This window comes from Gorilla gorilla, chromosome 2 (assembly GCF_029281585.2).
Source record: "Gorilla gorilla gorilla isolate KB3781 chromosome 2, NHGRI_mGorGor1-v2.1_pri, whole genome shotgun sequence".
Lineage (NCBI taxonomy): Eukaryota > Metazoa > Chordata > Mammalia > Primates > Hominidae > Gorilla > Gorilla gorilla.
Genome location: NC_086017.1, coordinates 169319357 through 169335221, shown reverse-complemented (window position 1 = coordinate 169335221; position 15865 = coordinate 169319357). Strand labels below are relative to the sequence as shown.

Sequence of the window (15865 nt, the reverse complement as noted above, 5' to 3'; positions counted from 1 at the left end):
CTCACGCCTGTAATCCCAGCACTTTGGGAGGCCAAGGCGGGCAGATCACTTGAGATCAGGGGTCCGAGACCAGCCTGGCCAACATGGTGAAACCCCATCTCTACTAAAAATATAAAAATTAGCTGGGCGTGGTGGCACATGCCTGTAATCCCAGCTACTCAAGAAGCTGAAACAGGAGACTCACTTGAACCTCGGAGGTGGAGGTTGCAGTGAGCCCAGATTGCACCACTGCACTCCAGCCTGGGTGACAGAGAAAGACTCCATCTCAAAACAAACAAAACAGAATTGTTGCCATTTTAATCCAACCATGTGATTTCCCTGCTAAACAAAAAAATAAACAAAGGTACATTTTTCGAGGAAAATAACAGAGTATTCATAATATGATATTCACTTTGTCCAGGATAAAAACCCAAAATTCCTAGATATATGAAGAAACACAAAAAATGTGTTCTATTCTTAAAAGAAAAGACAGCATATGAAGAGCAACCCTGAGACTAAACTAGATGTTAAAATTAGCAGATAAGGATTTTAAAGCAGTAAGTGTAACTAGGCTTATAATGAAGATAAAGTTAAGCAATCTCAATAGAAATACCAGAATATGAAAAAAAATTCTGTAATTGAAAAACACAATCTCTGAAATTAAAATTATGCTGGATGAGATTAAAAGCACACTGGTAATAACAGAGGAAAGAATCTGTATACATGCAAATAAATCAATCAAAATTACCCAATATGAAGAATTAAGAGGAAAAAAGACTGTAATAAGAGAGCCCCTCAGGGATCTGTGTGACAAGATTCAAATGCCTAACATGTTTATTTAAACCCAGAAATAGAGAAAACAGAGGATGAAGCAGAAAACATTTTTTCAGTGGTGAGTGAAAATTTTCCAAATTTAATAAAAGACAAATTTACAGATTCTATATTAGAAGTTCAACAAACCAAGTAAGATAAATATTGAGAAGACCATGATTAGAAATACTATAGTCAAATTGATAAAAACTAAAGGTAAAGAGAAATCTTGAAAGTATTCAGAGGAAAAACAACACATTACATACAGGGGAACAATGATACAAATTATTGCTACTGACCTCTTATCAAAAACAATGGAAATCAGAAGACAGTGGAATGAAATTCTTAACATGGTGAAAGAAAACAAAAGGTCAACCTAGAATTTTATACCCAGCAAAAATATCCCTCAAAAATGAAAATAAAATAAGGACATTTTTGAGACAAGGGAAAAGTAAACAAATATCAACAGAAGACTTGCATTACAATAAATACTAAAGAAAGTTCTTCAGGCTGAAAAGGAATGATAACAGATGAAAGCATGGCTCTTTAGGAGGAAATGAAGACTACTAGAAAGTAAATAAATGGGTAAGTATCAAAAACTGCTGATTTCCCTTAATTTATTTAAAACACATATAAGTGCTCAAAGTAAAAATAATAGCATTTTACTCTAAGGTTTATACTGAAAGTAGACATAATACAAATAACCTCTATAGAATAAAGCATGGGGCAGGTAAATGAACCTATACTGTTAAAAGGTTCTTATATTTCACATTAAATGGTGCAATAATAACTCTAAGTACACTGAAATGTTAAGAGCATATACTGTAATCCTTAGAGCAACTACTAAAAAAAGAAGAAAATACGTATAGCTAAAAAGTCAATATATTGATTTTAAAGGAATTATTAAAAATACTCATTAATCCAAAAGGAAGCTGGAAAGGAAGCAAAAAGAAAAAAGAAGGGAAAGACATAAAATAATCATAAAATGATAGACTTAAATCTAATTATATCAATAAGTACATTAGATATTAATAAACAAAATATCGTAAAAAGGCAGTTTGTCAAATTAATAAAAAGCAATACTGTATGCCATCTAAAACAACAACTACATGCTATCTACAAAATATGTACTTTAAATAAGCAGACACAGATAGGTTAAAAGTAAATGGCCAGGCCGGGCGTGGTAGCTCACGCCTCTAATCCCAGCACTTTGGGAGGCTGAGGTGGGGGGATCACGAGGTCAGGAGATCGAGACCATCCGGGCTAACAAGGTGAAGCCCTGTCTCTACTAAAAAATACAAAAAATTAGCTGGGCGTGGTGGCGGGTGCCTGTAGTCCCAGCTACTTGGGAGGCTGAGGCAGAAGAATGGAGTGAACCCGGGAGACGGAGCTTGCAGTGAGCCAAGATAGCGCCACTGCACTCCAGCCTGGGTGACAGAACAAGACTCCATCTCAAAAAAAAAAAAAAAAAAAAAAAAAGTAAATGGATAAAAATATATGCATCATATAAACAGCAAGTACAGGAAAGCTAAAGTTAATATATTAATATCACATAAACTATACTTCAGAAAGTAAGAGTGTCACCCAAAATAAAAATGGATACTTCATGATGATCAAAAGGGTGAATTCATAGGCAGAAATCATGCAGAACATGTTTCTCTGACCAAAACAGAATTAAATTAGAATTTAACAATAAGACATACAGAAAACCTCCAGATATACGGAAACCAAATAATCCATTTTTAAATAATCCATGAGTAAAGTAAGAAAGCACAAAGGAAATTTAAAAATATTTTGAACTGAATGAAAATGAAAAATACAACATATGAGAATTTGTGGGATGCAGATAAAGCAACGTTTAGGGAGAAATTTATAGTTTTAAATGTTTATACTAGAAAAGAAGAAATATCTAAAATCAATTACCTAAGGTTTCACTTTAAGAAGCTACAAAATGAAGAGCAAAGCACTATAAATCCAAAGTAATTGGAAGAAAGGAAACATTAAAGAGAAAAATCAATGGAAGAGAAAACTAACAAAGTCAAAATCTAGTGCCCTGAGAATATCAATAAAATTAGTGTCTCAGCAAAACTCATCAAATGAAAGAAAAAGAGCAAATACAAATAACCAATACAAATTACCAAAGAATAAAGAATGTGGATGATGGAGACATCACATGAACTCATCCTAGATACTCAGGATATATATTAGTCCATTTTCATGCTGCTGATAAAGACATACCTGAGACTGGGAAATTTACAAAAGAAAGAGGTTTATTAGACCTACAGTTCCACATGGCTGGGGAGGCCTCACAATCATGGTGGAAGGCAAGGAGTAGCAACTCACATCTTATGTGGATGGCAGCAGGCAAAGAAAGAGCTTGTGCAGAGAAACTCCCGTTTTTACCTTCAGATCTCATGAGACCCAATCACTATCATGAGAATAGCGTGAGAAAGACCCACCCCGATGATTCAATCACCTCCCATGTGGTCCCTCCCACCACACGTGGAAATTATGGGAGCTACAAGATGAGATTTGGGTGGGGACACAGAGCCAAACCATATCAGGATATATGTAAGTCTTTAAGAGAATTACATGGCTTTCAGCAGCAGTAATATTTGTCCTTGTCCATCTCTAATGGGTTCACTTAATAAAGAAGAATATTGGATCATAAACCCACAAACTTTCTCAATGTGATTTGAAGAAATTTCTTGTGGGGGGTGGAGCCAAGATGGCCGAATACGAACAGCTCCAGTCTACAGCTCCCAGCATGAGTGACGCAGAAGATGGGTGATTTCTCCATTTCCAACTGAGGTATCAAGTTCATCTCACTGGGGAGTGTCGGACAGTGGGTGAAGGACAGTGGGTGAAGGACAGTGGGTGAAGGAAGAACTAAACATGGAAAGGAACAACCGGTACCAGCCACTGCAAAAACATGCCAAATTGTAAAGACCATCGAGGCTAGAAAGAAACTGCATCAACTAACGAGCAAAATAACCAGCTAACATCATAATGACAGGATCAAATTCACACATAACAATATTAACCTTAAATGTAAATGGGCTAAATGCTCCAATTAAAAGACACAGACTGGCAAGGTGGGTAAAGAGTCCAGACCCATCAGGGAGCTGTATTCAGGAAATCCATCTCACATGCAGAGACACACATAAGCTCAAAATAAAGGGATGGAGGAAGATCTACCAAGCAAATGGAAAACAAAAAAAGTCAGGGGTGGCAATCCTAGTCTCTGATAAAACAGACTTTAAAACAACAAAGATCAAAAGAGACAAAGAAGGCCATTACATAATGGTAAAGGGATCAATTCAACAAGAAGAGCTAACTATCCTAAATATATATGCACCCAATACAGGAGCACCCAGATTCATAAAGCAAGTCCTTAGAGACCTACAAAGAGACTTAGACTCCCACACAATAACAATGGGAGACTTTAACACCCCACTGTCAACATTAGACAGATCAACGAGACAGAAAGTTAACAAGCATATCCAGGAATTGAACTCAGCTTTGCACCAAGTGGACCTAATAGACATCTACAGAACTCTCCACCCCAAATCAACAGAATATACATTCTTTTTAGCACCACACCACTCCTACTCCAAAACTGACCACATAGTGGGAATAAAGCACTCCTCAGCAAATGTAAAGGAACAGAAATTATAACAAACTGTCTCTCAGACCACAGTGCAATCAAATGAGAACTGAGCATCAAGAAACTCACTCAAAACCGATCAACTACATGGAAACTGAACAACCTGCTCCTGAATGACTACTGGGTACATAACGAAATGAAGGCAGAAATAAAGATGTTCTTTGAAACCAACGAGAACAAAGACATAATATACCAGAATCTCTGGGACACATTCAAAGCAGTGTGTAGAGGGAAATTTATAGTACTAAATGCCCACAAGAGAAAGCAGGAAAGATCTAAAATTGACATCCTAACATCACAACTAGAGAAGCAAGAGCAAACACATTCAAAAGCTAGCAGAAGGCAAGAAATAATCAGAGCAGAACTGAAGGAGATAGAGACACAAAATCCCTTCAAAAAATCAATGAAATCAGGAGCTGGTTTTTTGAAAAGATCAACAAAATTGATAGGCCGCTACCAAGACTAATAAAGAAGAAAAGAGAGAAGAATCCAATAGATGCAATAAAAAATGATAAAGAGGATATCACCACCAATTCCACAGAAATACAAACTACCATCAGAGAATACTATAAACACCTCTACGCAAATAAACTAGAAAATCTAGAAGAAATGGATAAATTCCTCGACACATACACCCTCCCAAGACTAAACGAGGAAGAAGTTGAATCTCTGAATAGACCAATAACAGGCTCTGAAATTGAGGCAACAATTAATAGCTTACCAACCAAAAACAGTCCAGGACCAGACGGATTCACAGCCAAATTCTACCAGAGGTACAAGGAGGAGCTGGTACCATTCCTTCTGAAACTATTCCAATCAACAGAAAAAGAGGGAATCATCCCTAACTCGTTTTATGAGGCTGGCATCATTCTGATACCAAAGCCTGGCAGAGACACAACAAAAAAAGAGAATTTTAGACCAATATCCCTGATGAAAATCGATGCAAAAATCCTCAATAAAATACTGGCAAACCGAATCCAGCAGCACATCAAAAAGCTTATTCACCATGATCAAGTTCACTTCATCCCTGGGATGCAAGTCTGGTTCAACATACGCAAATCAATAAGCATAATCCAGCATATTAACAGAACCAATGACAAAAACCACATGATTATCTCAATAGACGCAGAAAAGGCCTTCGACAAAATTCAACAACCTTCATGCTAGAAACTCTCAATAAATTAGGTATTGATGGGACGTATCTCAAAATAATAAGAGCTATCTATCACAAACCCACAGCCAATATCATACTGAATGGGCAAAAACTGGAAGCATTCCCTTTGAAAACTGGCACAAGACAGGGATGCCCTCTCTCACCACTCCTATTCAACATAGTGTTGGAAGTTCTGGCCAGGGCAATCAGGCAGGAGGAGGAAATAAAGGGTATTCAATTAGGAAAAGAGGAAGTCAAACTGTCCCTGTTTGCAGATGACGTGATTGTATATCTAGAAAACCCCACTGTCTCAGCCCAAAATCTCCTTAAGCTGATAAGCAACTTCAGCAAAGTCTCAGGATACAAAATCAATGTGCAAATATCACAAGCATTCTTATACACCAATAATAGACAAACAGAGAGCCAAATCATGAGTGAACTCCCATTCACAATTGCTTCAAAGAGAATAAAATACCTAGGAATCCAACTTACAAGCGATGTGAAGGACCTCTTCAAGGAGAACTACAAACCACTGCTCAAGGAAATAAAAGAGGACACAAACAAATGGAAGAACATTCCATGCTCATGAGTAGGAAGAATCAATATCGTGAAAATGGCCATACTGCCCAAGGTAATTTATAGATTCAGTGCCATCCGCATCAAGTTACCAATGACTTTCTTCACAGAATTGGAAAAAACTACTTTAAAGTTCATATGGAACAAAAAAAGAGCCCACATCTCCAAGTCAATCCTAAGCCAAAAGAACAAAGCTGGAGGCATCACACTACCTGACTTCAAACTATACTACAAGGCTACAGTAACCAAAACAGCATGGTACTGGTACCAAAACAGAGATATAGATCAATGGAACAGAACAGAACAGAGCCCTCAGAAATAACGCCACATATCTACAACTATCTGATGTTTGACCAACCTGACAAAAACAAGAAATGGGGAAAGGATTCCCTATTTAATAAATGGTGCTGGGAAAACTGGCTAGCCATATGTAGAAAGCTGAAACTGGATCCCTTCCTTACACCTTATACAAAAATTAATTCAAGATGGATTAAAGACTTAAATCTTAGACCTAAAACCAGGAAAACCCTAGAAAAAAACCTAGGCAATACCATTCAGGACATAGGCATGGGCAAGGACTTCATGTCTAAAACACCAAAAGCAATGGCAACAAAAGCCAAAATTGACAAATGGGATCTAATTAAACTCAAGAGCTTCTGCACAGCAAAAGAAACTACCATCAGAGTGAACAGGCAACCTACAGAATGGGAGAAAATGTTTGCAACCTACTCATCTGACAAAGGGCTAATATCCAGAATCTACAATGAACTCAAACAAATTTACAAGAAAAAAAAAAAAACCCCATCAAAAAGTGGGTGAAAGATGAACAGACACTTCTCAAAAGAAGACATTTATGCAGCCAAAACACACATGAAAAAATGCTCATCATCACTGGCCATCAGAGAAATGCAAATCAAAACCACAATGAGATACCATCTCACACCCATTAGAATGGCGATCATTAAAAAGTCAGGAAACAACAGATGCTGGAGAGGATGTGGAGAAACAGCAACACTTTTACACTGTTGAGGGGACTGTAAACTAGTTCAACCATCGTGGAAGACAGTGTGGCTATTCCTCAGGGATCTAGAATTAGAAATACCATTTGACCCAGCCATCCCATTACTGGGTATATACCCAAAGGATTATAAATCATGCTGCTATAAAGACACATGCACAGGTATGTTTATTGTGGCACTATGCACAATAGCAAAGACTTGGAACCTATCCTAAATGTCCAACAATGATAGACTGGATTAAGAAAATGTGGCACATATACACCATGGAATACTATGCAGCCGTAAAAAATGATGAGTTCATGTCCTTTGTAGGGACATGGATGAAGCTGGAAACCATCATTCTCAGCAAATTATCGCAAGGACAAAAAACCAAACACCACATGTTCTTACTCATAGGTGGGAATTGAACAATGAGAACACTTGGACACAGGAAGGGGAACATCACACACCGGGGCCTGTTGTGGGGTGGGGGGAGGGGGAGGGATAGCATTAGGATATATACCAAATGTTAAACGACGAGTTAATGGGTGCAGCACACCAACATGGCACATGTATACATATGTAACAAACCTGCACGTTGTGGACATATACCCTAAAACTTAATGTATAATTAAAAAAAAAAAAAAAAAAGAATCCCAAAGTGCTGAAGCTCCTCGTCCAGCACAAAAGAAGAATGTCATGGGTGTTCATGACAACACTGTTTATAAATATAATAAAAGCAAATAATTATTCAGTGTATATTTTAAAAAAAGAAATTTCTTCCTTCCTTCTTCCTTTCCTTTCCTTTTTGTTTTCTTTTCTTCTTTCCTTTCCTTCCTACATTTCTTCATTCCTTTATTTATTTATTTGAGATAGGGTCTAACTCTGTCAGCCAGGCTGGAGTGCAGCAGGATGATCGTATCTTACTGCAACCTCAAATTCCTTGACTCAAGAGATCCTCCCGCATCAGCTTCCCAAGTAGTTGGGACTACAGATGTGGGACTACAGCTGTGCCACCATGCTCAGGTAATTTTTTTTCTTTGTGTGTGTGTGTGTGTGTGTGTGTGTGTGTGTGTGTGTGTGTGTGTGTGTGTGTATAGACGGGGTCTCACTATTTTGCCCAGACTGGTCTTAAACTCCTAGCTTCAAGTGATCCTCCTGTGTCAGACTCCCAAAGTTCTGGGATTATAGTCATGAACTAGTACGTCGACCTGAACTCACAATATTTATTACTGCTAATGTTAACATAGGTTTAATTATTTTATTGTCCTAATTTACACATACAAAATTTCTACCATTTGCTTTATAAGCTTCCTTGACTATTCCTTAATTTTGACATGAGCATCTTTCTATATCAAAATTTTATCACAACTTGCTGTCCCCACAGATGTTACCTGATTCTTTTCTGATTAAATTTTCTATTATGTGTAAATACATGGAAATTTTAACAGATTACTAAAATCTTTTAGCAATAATCAGTTAAATTCTAAAGTTTTCTGATAAAAAAGCAATAACAATATAAATGGAAGGCAGCCTTTTTTGTGATAACCTCAGCCACTATAAATACATTATATGCATATAGACATACGGGTTATTTTCATTATTTGGTTCCACATTATTTAGGACCAAAATATGATTCTGGCAATTAGCTGTGAAAATACAGAGTAACAAAAGACAGGTGAGTTAGTTTAAACATTAATAAAATTCTAAGAGCTTATTTTTAAACTAAATCTCTAATAAAAGCTCATTTCTTACTCATTTGCCCCTTTTTATTAAAAAAATATATACTGTTGGACAAAATATACTACCATTTGTGGTTCCAGATGAGGTCGATTTTAGTAAAATCATGTTTTTATTGTACCCTTAAAACTAAATGTATCTGTTACTAATATGCTCAAAGTTACATACGTATTCAGATTTAGAAGATAAAGAAATCCTCAAATAACAGTGCCCCTGAACAAGCTATTTCCTCTCTGAGCATCTGTTTCCTTATCTGCAAAATGACAATAATATTTACCTTACCATGAGAATGAAATAATATTACCTAACTGAGTTGTGAAACAACACAAGTTATTTGGGAGAAGGAAGCAGGCACTAGGAAAGAAGTTAACTGAGGGAGGTACTAATTTGAGTGAATTTGTAAAATCTGAATCAGAAGCATACGAAATATGTTTCCCTCATACCATAGCTAATGAAAAAGCAGCATTCTGATTTTGACAGACCTTTAAAATCTCAAGGCTGGCATAACAATCGCTCAAGGTTCAATGTATATCTTTTATATAGGAAGGTGAATAATAATAATCTGAAGTACTAATATCCTTGTCTTCACAGATAACCCTCGGCAGCCAAATACATGATCTTCAGTGGTTTGCTATTAACAGGAAGACCATATCACCTATCATCCAAGTCCTGAAGCCTTTGGAGGATAAAAGGAAATATTTGGGGGACATATGCAGGTCTTGAAGGAGGTACTATAACATGAAGACAACAGGGCTTAATTGGCACTGTCCCAGAGGAAGTAGAGTCTGATCACATTTTTATCACCATTATAGAAAAACGGGATACTGCAATTAGCAGTGAGGTCTTCTATCAAGTACTATCTACCCAATCCTCCCTAGCACCTTATTTCCCAATCTTCTACTTCTCCCACCTTACCAATTAATTAAGCAAGCTCAGTTATCTCCAAACCCATCTCACACTTTTCCCTAACACAAGGACTCTACTATAGAAAACATATGCCTGCCATTTTCCAAACTAATTGTGCTCATTATTCACCCTACATCTTCATACAAGCAATTCATCTCTTGAAAATTCTGGTATATTCTATAAATGTTGCTGGTGTGGTTCAATAAACTATGATAGCAATAACAGATCTATAAGTCAAGTCACATGATGTCAAATTCAAAGAAAGTAGTAAGTTTTAAAACATCACAGTATGCACAGTATGCACAGAATAAGCTATTGGACCTTCCCCCTGCCCTCTATGTCTTAATGTTCATTGTTTTAATCCTCACGCTGTATGCCTCTTAATCATGCTTATAGATTGCAAGTAGCAAAAAGTGACTCTGAAGAAAATACGTGTGAAAAAAATAGTAAATGCAAAAACAGAAAAAAAATTATTAAAGGCTGTTAAAAACAACCATGAAACCAAGCACAGATTGAAATAAACTAAGCTGCTAACTTCTCAGTTGTCATAAGAATTGATTTTACACAATTTTGAATAAAACTCACATCCTGGACATATGAACAACTCCATTTACTTTATTAACTAACTTTACTTACAAATTTGAATGGTCCTCAAGAAGAAAGTACAAGTTCAGAGTAAAGAGATTTCCTACCCAGACCAAACAAACAAAAAGCCAAAGAAACTATATTAAAATTTAAGATGTTATTTGTCCCTCATTCCTTAAATAAGTATATTTCTGATAAATCACTCTAGAAGTCTCTAGAGTACCAAAGCCAATATGGAGATCTATTATAAGCAAAGAAACATTTGATAAAAAATGTGGCACTCTAGAACACCCAATATATAAGCAATAAATGGACAGCAAGATGTCCTATTATACCAGATAAATGCTTTCAATATCTACAGAATAAGAAAAGTCCCTGCAACATCTCTACATAAAATGAATTACTGCCTTAAAAAAACAATTTGTCAAGTTTCTTAATTGGCTAATAAGTTCTAAACACATGTAATCAAAACAAATACCCTAATATTTTGTCGTTCAAAAGAAAAGTACAATACTTCAAGTAGTCTATTCAGTTAAGTCCTACCTATAAATAAAGATTACATTTACCATAAAATAAAACTGTAATTAAAATTAAATAATTACACATTGAACAAAAATAACATGGATTCCATGTCAGGATGACATTTTGAACATGGACACCTAATTTCACTCCCTACTAAATTCCAACGAAAACGATAACAATAAGAGGAATTTTTTTTAATGACCTACACTCTAGAAGTGATGCGCTTTGGAAAGGGAGGTGTCCACCGGTGGCTTGATGATAAAGGAAAACTGGAAACAAGGTGCTGAAGTTCAGGGATCTACAAAAACAAGATCATAAATGATGCCTGTAGTCTCAGCTACTTGAGAGTCTGACGCAGGAGAATCACTTGACTCCCGGAGTTAGAAGGCTGCAGTAAGCTAAGATTGGAGTGAGCCACTGTACTCCAGCCTGCATGACAGAGCGAGACCCTATTTCTAATAAAATAAAAGAAAGAAACTCCACCTCACGATACTAAACAATACAGTGTCATTCAAGAAGGCTTAAAGCCATACGAAATATTCAGTCCATCCACAGTATTGTTTATTACTGCTGATCCAAGAAAATTATCAAGAACGACATAAAAAGAGAATCCAACATCCATACAAAGCAACTATAAGCAACAGAAATAATCAAAATTTTTCAAAAAATGTAAATATGTCTCACTAAAAACCATGAAATAGAGAAGACTGTAACACAACACTTGAAAATGAATCAAATATAAAGAAACAAGCAAAAAAAAAAAAATTCCAGGACAAAAATGGACAAACAACAGGGAGATATGAAATGACTATTATCTGATTTTAGGAAAAAAACCCAATTTATTTAAATTAAAAATAAAACAAGTAAATAAATTAAAATAAGTCATCTCAGAAATGAATATTAAATTACAAGGTGCTCATATAATAAGAGATATAGATGTTAATGATGAAAAGGGCCAAAAGAAAGAAAACAAAAGTAGTAGAAAATTTCAGAAAAAAGTTATAGAAAGAAGAGGCACACAATGAACATCCAACTAGTTGAGGTTCCAAAACAAAACACAAGGTAACAGATTATTACAATCATAATGCAAGAACAGTCCTGTAACTAAAGCCATCCACATGTAGAAAGGGTCCACCATGAGGAAATAAACTACCCATAATTAACCCTGAGATATATCCTGATTAAGTTACTGCTCATTAAAAATAAAGGAAAAAGAATACTCTGATTAAGTCACTAACAAAGAAAGACAAGTTGATATCAGTCTTCTCAACTGCATGATACACAGCAAAACAATGGCTTTAATTTTTCTTGAGAAGTTCAAGAGGGAAAAAAGTGTGTTGGCCATGTTACATCTCCCATTGGCCATGTACTCCAGCCAAGCTATCCTTCAAGAATCAAAGCTACAGAAAAAAAAAACAACAAAGTAATAAAAGTAGTAATTTATGTTAGACTTATATGTAAGTCAAGACCATGCAACAAATTCTAGGTAAGTCACTGAAGGTGTAATTAAAATAATATAAACTAGTCACCTAATAGAGAAGAAAATGAAATAAAATTAGTCCAAAGAAGGTAAGAAAACAGAAAAAATGAAAAAATGGATTGGACAAATAGAAAACAAAGAATAAGATGGTAGAATTAAATCCAAATATATCAGTAATTAAATATAAATGGACTAAATAATACAACTGAAAGATTGTCCAACTGAAGGCAACAATCTACAAGCAGCTTTCAAAATGAACATCTTAAGTATTAAACCAAAGAAGTGTTCAAAGTAAAGGCAGAGAAAAAAAGATCATGCATGCACTAACAAAAAGAAACATGGTGAAACCATACCAATGTCAGATAAAGTAGACTTCAAAATAAAGACTACTATTGGAGACAGTTCATGATGACAAGGGTAATCCCAAACGTGTGTACTAATCTAACAATCCTGAATTTATAAACATGTAATAAAAGAGCCTCAAAATATGTAAAGCAGAAGTTGACAAAACTTAAAGGCAGAATCTTGATTGTGGATTTGTAACGTAAATTTAGAAAGTAAAGACACAGAAGATTTGAACGCATGGTTAAATTTACCTATTAACTATACCTCAAAATTTCTTAATACTCATTCTTATCAAATGTACCTATAATATTTTCTAAAATAAAGTATATGGTGGGCCACGAAGGTAGCCTCAACACATTTCAAAGTTAGAAAGCATTCAGATTATGTTTTCTAACTATAGTGCAATTAAGGAAGAAAATAATAAACAGAAGACAACCAGAAGAATCCCCAAATGTTTGGAAATTAAGTAATATACGTTTATATATCCCATGGGAAAGAAGAAATCACAATGAGAATCTTTAAAATATGTGAATCAAATGAAAGCTAAAATATGACACATCAAAAATTTGTAGAATATAGCTAAAGCACAGCTCAGAGGAAAATTTATAGGGCCATAAATGTACATATAAGAAAAGAATAAAAGCTAAAAATAAATGATCTAAGCATCCATCTCAAAGAGAAAAAGAGCAGAAAAGTAAACTCAAAAGGTTAAAGGAAAGAAATAAAAAGAAGCAAAAAATAATGAAACAAAAGATCAAGAAAGACCAAAGTTGATTCTTTGAAAGATTAATAAGGTTGATAAACTCTTCATGGAAATGATTTTTTTTAAAAGAAATCACAAATAAAATAATCAGTATTAGAGTTAAATCACCTTTTGCCCATATGGGTTAAAAGCTATGAAAATAATCTTTCTACCATAAACAACCAGAAAAGCAGATAAAATGTATGAAACAACTGATTCAGATACTATGCAATAGGCAGCCTAGGATTATGATTCCCAAAAAAGGAAATAAAGGAACCTTAGGTGTGCCTCAGTTTACTGCCTTTAGAAACTTTCCAGATGATAGAGCAGGAAGAGGGAATGTAAACAAAAGCCTGGTGGATCTGTTGAGCTAAGGAGACAGAGACAGACCTTCAGGTAGATCAAGGTGGCTAGGATTTGCAAAGCACTGTATCAAAGAGAAGGAAGTTGGATGGAAAGAGGAATACAGAAATCTGAAGTAGGATCCCCTTGATGTTCTGATGAGTTCTAATCTACAAATTAGAGGTGAAAAAGAGAGGTTCTAATCTATAAATGTAAGGTGAAATTCCATGGAACCAGGGAAATATATACTGGAAAACAGAAAAATTCCTAAATATCACACAGGGGGAGAAAGAGTTCCCACTAGCCAGAGTGGAGACACCTCACACCAAAGGCATTGCATAGAGTCAAGTATTAGCACTGGAACAAAATTAGCCAGAAAAAATGTATCCTAGACCCATCCTAACAAAGCCTAAAAATAAGCCTTGATATTGGTAAAGTATAGCTACGTGATGAGGTTATCTCACGGCTGCATGAGAGTTCATTATACTATTCTCTGCTTCAATGAATGCTTAAATTTTTCCATTCAAAGGTTAAAAAAATTATTTGAACCTTCATTTATATATCTGTTATTTGAAACTCACCATAAAAATCATAGTGGCCAGTTTTTCAGTCTAATCCATATAAGCCTATACGAAATTACCTGAAACCTTATACAAATATACCCACCAGCAACAACACTATTTTTGGGGGGGAAATATAAACATCCTGAATTTTAACTAAGACAAGTTAAGCAAACAAATATTTTTAGCTTTTATTATTTACTGATCCTCATCTGTCTTAGAGAAATCTGTTCAGATCAGCATAGGTGTCAAATGCTCTAAACTGTAAAACCAGGGTCGACTGTCCTTACCAGAGGCAGAGGCTCAAGCCTCTACTTGCTGCAGATCAAGTGTTTGTAAAGAGGGGTTGCTTGTATATTCCTAACATGTAATTCTAGTTATATTGCTCAATTGAATAATATATCTTATCAAAATGCCAGAAACATTTATTTGGACCTATAACTCATATCAAGTTTTACTATTGAGCTATGAGAATGCAAAGCTAGTAAATAAAAATCAAAACCAATCTCCCCTTTACTATAATAGTTAATGCTCTAAAATATGTATAATAATATGCTTGTTTAGTATATGTCTCATTTAGCAATGTGATAGGGCATAATACTTTCCCCTATTATTACCAAGGATCTTCTATGTGCTAAGAAGCATGCAAGCTATATTCATGTACTTTATCTCACTCAATTCTCCAGTTTCAAACAAATAGCTGTTGTAATCATCCCCTTTGGTGTTTTGGATATTTTTCTCCTGTTGGGGGACAGCTGTTTTGTTTTGTTTTTACTTTCAGAAAACTGGATTCTTAAAAGTTCAGAGGTCACAGAGCCAATGAGTGATAAAACTGAAATCTAATCTCAGGTTTGTCCACATCCTTTCAACTATGACATACTGCCAATGAGATCTGATGGCAGTATCATTTTCAAATAAAATCTATAAAACAGAAAATAAAGATTTACACAGACTCATTTCTAAAATATTATCAAAAGATTTAACCCTATCTTATTACAAGTAGATCCATTTAACTAAATATTTTGGAATTCTCATCATATCAACCTTACAAATTCCCAATCATCATCTCTGGTCTCCCCATTTTTAAGAAAAGATATTAAAGGTAGAATTGGGAAAAAGGGGAAAAAAAGCAAAAGAGAAATGCAGAAAGTCAGTGCCTCCCCTCCAAAAAAGCATATAACCCACCCACTATGCCAAAGGTTAAGTCATTTAGTCAAGTTCAAAGATCTTCAAAGACTTCTTAGATCCAGATAAGCCCATATGTTACCAAAATTCTGTGAAAAAGCTATTACTTTCCAATCTGCTTCTCATGTTTAAGATACAGAACACACAGATGCTTGGCATCACTCATCAGTCTTCCTAAATTTTCACACCAGATAATCAAGGTCCACCAATAACTTTCCTATCTAAAAATCCTAGAAATGTCTTTATTCCATCAGTGCCTGGTTCCCTTGTTAAAT

At 35.2% G+C, this 15865-nt stretch overlaps 1 protein-coding gene across 9 annotated transcripts in view; it reads right to left on the bottom strand.

The window, feature by feature from the left end:
* The window catches only part of RSRC1 (arginine and serine rich coiled-coil 1), a 443687-nt gene that overhangs the window by 341146 nt on the left and 86676 nt on the right, over window positions 1-15865 (bottom strand). The window lies entirely within an intron of this gene.